At 33.4% G+C, this 7,781-nt stretch overlaps 1 long non-coding RNA gene across 1 annotated transcript; it reads right to left on the reverse strand.

Moving 5' to 3' along the window:
• Positions 1-212: 212 nt before the first annotated feature.
• LOC135220204 (uncharacterized) lies at positions 213-1,776 on the reverse strand. Its single transcript, XR_010315605.1, has 3 exons — positions 1,694-1,776; positions 1,114-1,386; positions 213-484 (listed from the first exon to the last, which is right to left on the reverse strand). It is a non-coding gene; the product is annotated as an uncharacterized LOC135220204 (long non-coding RNA).
• Between the last annotated feature and the right edge of the window lie 6,005 nt (positions 1,777-7,781).

The following is a 7,781-nucleotide window of genomic DNA, read 5'->3' on the forward strand; positions in this document are numbered from 1 at the left end:
TCACATTTGTCCCCTAAGAATCCTTAAGTCAAATGTATATTATGATAATTGTTTAGTATTTTATTTGTGTGTTCATTAACCTTATAATTGTTTGATTTGAGAACATTAATTCAAAATACTGAGGGTCAGGCTAACAAGATGAGTATTGGTCGTGGTCTGTTTTTAGCCTTATTTAAAAGACTGTTGCAATCTTGGGTTACGTAAACACTAAATAACGTACACCAAAATAACAATATTTATTGAGCGTATGGTAGGACTTAACACAACAAAAAAGGAAAAACAACTAATAAATAGCGACAAAAAAAGGACAATTTGTCTTACTGGACGAGGCCTTCATGGCACTCTGACAATTACGTCAATATATTTGCAGCTTCACTGGTTTTTATTAATTCCGTTGCTGGATTCGCTCACTTGTGGATCTTCCCATTTCTTCACGGCTTTTGCCAGGGTATCCAGGATTTCGGAGTATGGTTGCAGCGAGGGGCTTCAAAGAAAGAAATAGATAAGTTAACGGTGGGTTCTTGCTGTTATTTTAATGTAAGTAATATAATTCACTGTAAATGCAAGCACAGTTTAAAATGATTGTTTAGATTGAAAGGAAAGCTTTTCCTGAAATATATGCACACGCATGCAAATAAACACATCCACTCACACACACACACACACACACACACACATATATATATATATATATATATATATATATATATATAATATATATATATATATATATATATATATATATATATATATATATATATATATATATATATACTATAATATATATATATATATATATATATATATATTATATATATATATATTTTACATATAATTCCCTATCCAATGTAGCACGAAGGAACACTTTCTAACGTGGATTTAAGGATATATATATATATATATATATATATATATATATATATATATATATATATATATATATATATATATATGTATATTTATATACGTGTGTGCGTCTGTCTGCGTGTGTACGTGTATGTAGCGGTACTTATGAACACTTGCACATCACTTTGCGAGATCAAACATTGGTGATATCTATGCGCAACTGACATACTACTGCATCCCAACGAAGGACCTCAGGGATCAACATACCTGCTCCTTCCAATTTCGTTCAGCCCGAGGACGTTGTTCTCCCAGGCGTCGGCAGTGTTGACAGCTAAGCTTCTTGCGACCGGAACGAGGTATTTACCGAAGGCACTGAACAGGTAAAACAGAGCTATCGCTGCAAGGGCCAACCAGCTGACTGTCTTTAAGTTCAAGGACAAGAGGTCAAAGGGCGGGGTGAAACTCCTAAGGTCAACATCCCTGATGCTGTCCTGGATTCCAGAGACGAGAGGGCTGAGCGTCGTGGTGATCATCATGATTCTGGAAAAACAGAAAGTAGAATAAGATAAAACACTTTGGGATAAAGTTTTTCTCGCTTCTTGATGAGTAAATGATACAATCAGAACATTGTACAGAGAGAAAACGCTATGATGATTTAAAAGAAAAATGTCTATTTATAATTTCCGCAATTTTCTATTTGCAATTTCCGAAATGTTATACTGAAAATTTACAATTTAAACATTTTCAATTTGCAACTTAAATTTTGATTTAAAGAGCACAGTATACAAAATGCATCTCGGCTAAGATCCATTTCCACAAATCAGTTGGAAACCAATTCAGAAATTACATTGTTCAGGCCTCGACGAGTTGCGCCTCACGGAAGAGTAGTAGACTAAGCTCGAGTGAACAGAGTAAATAAGATGAAGGGTCCCGGGTGGAGTCGGCTTTTATATACACCACCTCAGCCGCGGTAAAAGTATTTCTTGGGAGGGACCCTTTCTCCTTCAAGGTCGAGTAGTGTGTTCGTTACACTCTCGCCGAGAGAAGGCGCAGGGAACTGGAAGTCGGCGGACGCCTGTGGCCGAGAATTGCCTTTTCCAGGATGACAGAAGGAAATCTCTGAGCCCGAAACACAGGTTTCCCGCTAATCGCGGGACGGACGGTCGTGGCGTGAGTTGAAAGTGCACCTTTTGTTTGGATTTTTTTTTTTTTTTTTTTTTTTTTTTTTTTTTTTTTTTTTTTGAGGCGGGGGAAGGGGGTTAGGGGGAGAAGGCTGCGTGGAGGATGGCGGTCTTGAACGAAAGTGTAGCGAAAACTGAGATAAACGATGTTAGCGACGCATTTTGGACACCGATAATTCATTTGAAAACGTTAGTTTTTCTATTACCTTTTATGTCTGGATTATATAGGAAGGGAAAACAAGTCAGGTGAATATAATTTTCTAATTAGTTTTACCTTCGTTTAACTTAAAAAAAAAAAAACAGAGTTAAATCAGTGAGGAAACGCTTCTGATTCGATTCATTTCTTTGTTGCTTACAAAAGAGACGGAAATAAAAGTCAGACGGTTGGAATTTTTCGAAAAGTTTCTAACTTCCTTCATTTTTTTTATAAGTGATAATAAAAACCATTAATTTTTTTATATAAGAGATAATAAATACAATGTTCTGCTTCTCTTTGAAGCGGTGATTTCGAGCAGGAAGAGTTGGGGGTTTAGCAAATCCGATTTAAACCGAGAAAGTGAAAGTTCACGAACCCTTTGACGTCAGTGAACGAACGGTGAGTCTTCGGCTCTGGGAAGTGGGTGACATTTGAATCATCTCTGAGGGTTACTAATATACACTGGAATCTTGTAATGAGCCAGTGACAAATATCTTCCACTCAAGTCATATCTTTTACTATTTTTCCCAATATAACTCTTACCGTTTCCTTCCACTTCCCCAATATTCCTTAAACCTAGGCGCCAGCAACCTTTCTCTCTCTCTTCGTAATTTGGATGTCTTGTCGGTGCACATAACTTCGCTTATGTAGGTATCCTTATCATTTTTGGGGGCTTCATGGACAATATAATGGACATTTGCATAAACTGAATTCGGTGAATCATTCTGAGAATAATCGTCTTCATATATATATTATATATATGTATATATATATATATATATATATAATATATATATATATATATATATATATATATATATATATATATATATATTGGGACGAAGTGGCCAAAGTGTATCTGGGTCTGGACACCGTTAATATTTGTTAACCCAAATTGCCAAGTATCTGGTTACTACACTTACCATTTGTACTTGTTAGCGCAAGAGACCCTTTTACGTTCTGGGACACCTTTTTTTACTTGGGGCACAGTTTGATCAAGTACTTGGTTATTGCTTACCTCACTACAGCCAGACACCTGACCCTTCATCACAAATACTAAACGACTGAATACTCTAAAGGTGACAGTGATCCTTTATAGAAAACTGAACCGCCAAGAAAACAATCAGTCTAAGTTCATTAAAATAGATGTGAGGTCATTTTAATTAAAGGGCATCACTCCTTCACTAATTTCAAATCTAAGTATTTCCCTGGTTCTGATTCATTTGAGGGAAACAGCACAATTACCACTCTCAATTTCTACCCAACAAAAATTAAATCTATATTATATTATACTGGTAATTAATGAAACTCACAAAAATTTTAAATACAAAGTTTCATTTCTAAATTCAAAATTTATAAGTGAAATTCACAATCTCAGGGAAATTGTTATTACTTGAAAACAAAATTTTACTTAATTCTTGATTTAATTATTAAACAAAATTAAATCAAAGTTTATCAAGAAAAATAATTAAATTAAAATATAAAGCAATAATTGAATTTGAAATGAAATTTAATTAAATACAAATTAATTCAAACAATTACACAACAAAAAATCAATCAAACTAATTAAACAAAATAAAGAAAATTTAAAAATATAATGCATAATATGAAAACAATTAAAGCATTGACAGTACAGTAAGTTCCAGAAGTGAAGCGACAAATCTCAATATTGATCGTACTTCTTTAGAAACTCTTGGGGTTGCCAGTTAGTATTTTTTATTCCAATTATTGTGATCCTCTTTATCTGATAATACGTATCAGTGATTAGCTGTATAAGCACAGAAAGTATTTCCCCAGTGAATGGTCAAAGTTAGTTCAATAATTGTTTATTAAATGGAAAAAAAAATTCCCCATAGAATCATCTGCGGCTCTCATTGTGTGATATCAAGTGTTCACCATAGAGTGGCAGCAGGAACCGAGTGCATAAGCATTGGCCTAATATAATTTGAAAATTAACTTTCGACTTTTATAACGTTATATCGAAAGTTATTATGATTTCTTTTGTTATAGCACAGAGAAGTTTAGCATCTGATTAAATGAAATATAAATAAGACAAGTTAGTGTAAAAAAAAATCCAAGTTATATGCGCGTTTAGCATTGGCTACATGGTTAGGCCTATTTCAAGAATCAAGGAAATATATTTTCCAGCTTGTTAGATAATAATTTCATCGAATTCCTCAATTGTGCAAATTTTTGCACGTGGAATTGCGTTCAGGGTCGCATCAAACAAGTATTATCGTAGGTTTCCACCTTTTTTTTTCAGTGCATAAGTGAGACTATTCTTGTCCATACGATCCGGTGTGTGAATATGCTTGGCGAGCATTATTTTAATTCGAGTATCTCCTGTTGTGCTCTCTCTCTCTCTCTCTCTCTCTCTCTCTCTCTCTCTCTCTCGGGACCTTTTTATCTAGTCAGGAATAACCAGAGGCCTGATTTAAGAATCAAGCACTAGGCCTATTGGCCATGCTCGGGTGCTTCTTTATATATATACACACACACATATCTATATATATATATATATATATATATTATATATATATATATATATATATATATATATATATATATATATATATATATATATATATAATATAAATTCTGTGAGAACTGGGCAAATATCGAATGCATTATTCGTACATATGAGAGATTTAGACCATCCTATTAACTGGAGTCAAGGAAGAGCCTTAATCCCATGTAATGACACAGTTAAAAGGAATATCATTGAATCTTATTTCATCAAGTCAAATAATAGAAATGTTCTAAATTTAAGTCTTGGTTTATTTAAACTTGATGCTTTCATTATGAAAAAAGTTGTAGATAAATATAAGCCAAAAAATTAATATATTCAGTTTTTACATGTTTTGGACTGTAAAGGTACTTTGTAATTTCGGTTAGGTTTGTGACCGTGTGATATCAGATAATCCTGGATTATCTCTTTTAATTTTTACCCTTTTGACAATTAACCATCTGGTATTCTTGATCTTGTTTTGTACCTGAGACCCTTCTCTCCAATTGTACTTCATTAACTCCTTGACAATGTCTGAGTAAAGACGAAAGCGCTTGGATTTCTGACTATTATTTTCCTGTGGGATTCGCTTATATATATATATATATATATATATATATATATATATATATATATATATATATATATATATATATATGTGTGTGTATATATATCCCAAAAAAAACTCATAAATTTCTGTTACACAATAATGCTTGACTGGATCGAACTGATTACTGGTTGTCCGGGGAAATATGAATTTAGGTGATATCACTCACTTATGATATGCCCACTTACGCAAATTCAGTCTTAAATTTCACGGATGGAATATGATTCGAAGATTTGAGGTAAATTTCATGTTTCTTTCGTTCGTTAGAATATTTGTAAAAGAACAATTCTAAAAGCCACACAAGGAGCGATGCAAGTTAGTTCCGTCTATTTTTCTTCTCGTTCTCATTTGTATTTTTTATTCAGAGAGGCAGTGCATACACAGTTTGGTACCAGGATTAATCGAGTACAGGGTTAGACTGTCCCATCGTTACTGCGTATATTTGTGACGTCTGGGTAGCTGGCCATAAAAGAAAACAAAGAAAACAAATAATTTAAGGGTCACTATGGGAATTGTTTGCCCACACCCATTCTCTATCTCTTTCACAACCTTGTGTGAGAGAGGTCCCTGTTAATCGCCAGGTACTGGATGATAGTTTCCTTGTTCTTCACTCTGGTTTGGTCAAATACTGACTGATGACCTTTTTTTACCTGAACCTCAGTCAGATCAGCCACGTGACGTCATGCGCGAGATTGTCCTATTTTGGTCAGAAGCGGTCTAGCCCTGTACTCAATTAATTCTGTTTGGTACAACGGTAAAGAGTACAGTACAAGCTCGATCGTAACCCACAATCTGAATTGTAGTTTATACCCTATCAACAAAAAACGAAGAAAAACAAAGAAGATCAATAGAGTTCCGTAATTGCGTCAAAAAATTGTAGACATCAGAACAATCTTTGAAGAAACGAATGGTAACAATTTTTTCTCACAGTGAATTGCTAGTGAGCGAAAGATCATTTTACAATGTAATCTCAAATCAGAATTTAAATTGGTATGTGAATACCACTGAATCTTTCTGCATTGTGCAAAAGATACTGAAATTTCTGCCTGACATTGGATATCGGTAATTCTTGATGTCGGCTGGTTCGATTACAAACTTTCATGAGAGATTTATTATCCATAGATATTGTTTCCTTAAATAAGCTTAAGTTCATCGAATAAAAGGTTTTCCTCTAATTCACTTTCTGACGATGAATTATGAGATTTCTTAAGCTCTGAGCGATATCCTAAGAGAAAATGTAGTGAAACATCTGTAGAGGCCAGTGTGGTGTTCATATTTCCTTATTCTTCCTTTTTATTCTTCTTATTTCATCGCACATCTTCATCCTTTTCCGTCACAGGATCTCATTGAGTTCTTGTAATTTATTACTATGCGGTTTTTACCTTTATGTTATTATGCTTTTCTGCATAACTTTTCTCACGCTATCGAAAGAAAATATTCTAACTCTAATTGGCATGAAGTACCTCGTGCACTGCGTTGTTTTATTGTTCTTTTTCTTTTGCAGTTAAAAATGTTTATATATATATATATATATATATATATATATATATATATATATTACTACAAAAGAACCTCATTCAAACTGGATGGTATGTGCGGAGTTATTTCTTAAAAACTTTTTTGAATAAATAACTACGCTACACACCACTTAGTTTGAATGAGGGCCTTTTAGTAATTGTACTAATGTACAGAACACACACACACACATCTATATATATATATATATATATATATATATATATATATATATATATATATATATATATATATATATATATATACATACATTTCTTTTTCCTGAAGCAGGTCTAATAGCTCCTGCAACGGATATTTATTTTGACTGATTAGAGGGAGACCAGTCAGACCTAATTAGATACAAGAAAAGAAAGAGGGTGTCGGCTGAAGGTCAAATACAAGTTTAAGGGAAAAAATTAATCTGAGACCCTAAATAATGCACACATGCACTGCATCTTATTTCATATAATTTATTTTCACCAACAGTTTCGGAAACAATACTATAATAAAAATAATATAATATAAGAAATATAGCAAATTAATACTTTCTATAAGTAGCCTAGATGGCTGCGAGGGGCGGAGCCAAGTGGCCCATCACACTCAAATACTGGTAACTCAATTAAGTTATGCCATAAATACGAATCCTTTATTACTAGATTATCATATCCAGTAATGTGTTCTTAGCATAGATTAATTAATAAAATAATACCCTTGCAAAATTGATCCTTTCATGACTCATACAGCCCACGGCTACAAAACCTGATGTGTAACATCTTTGTGACTAGATTTAATATTGGTAATACAGGTAATTATAGTCCAGACAATCTAGACAAAAATAGATGCAGCCAAGCAAAAGTTGGTAGAGTAGCCATTTACGGTTTTGTGATCCTGGCTCACTTCCAAATAACATATCAAACGTTTACCATTATT

This window comes from Macrobrachium nipponense, chromosome 1 (assembly GCF_015104395.2).
Source record: "Macrobrachium nipponense isolate FS-2020 chromosome 1, ASM1510439v2, whole genome shotgun sequence".
NCBI lineage: Eukaryota > Metazoa > Arthropoda > Malacostraca > Decapoda > Palaemonidae > Macrobrachium > Macrobrachium nipponense.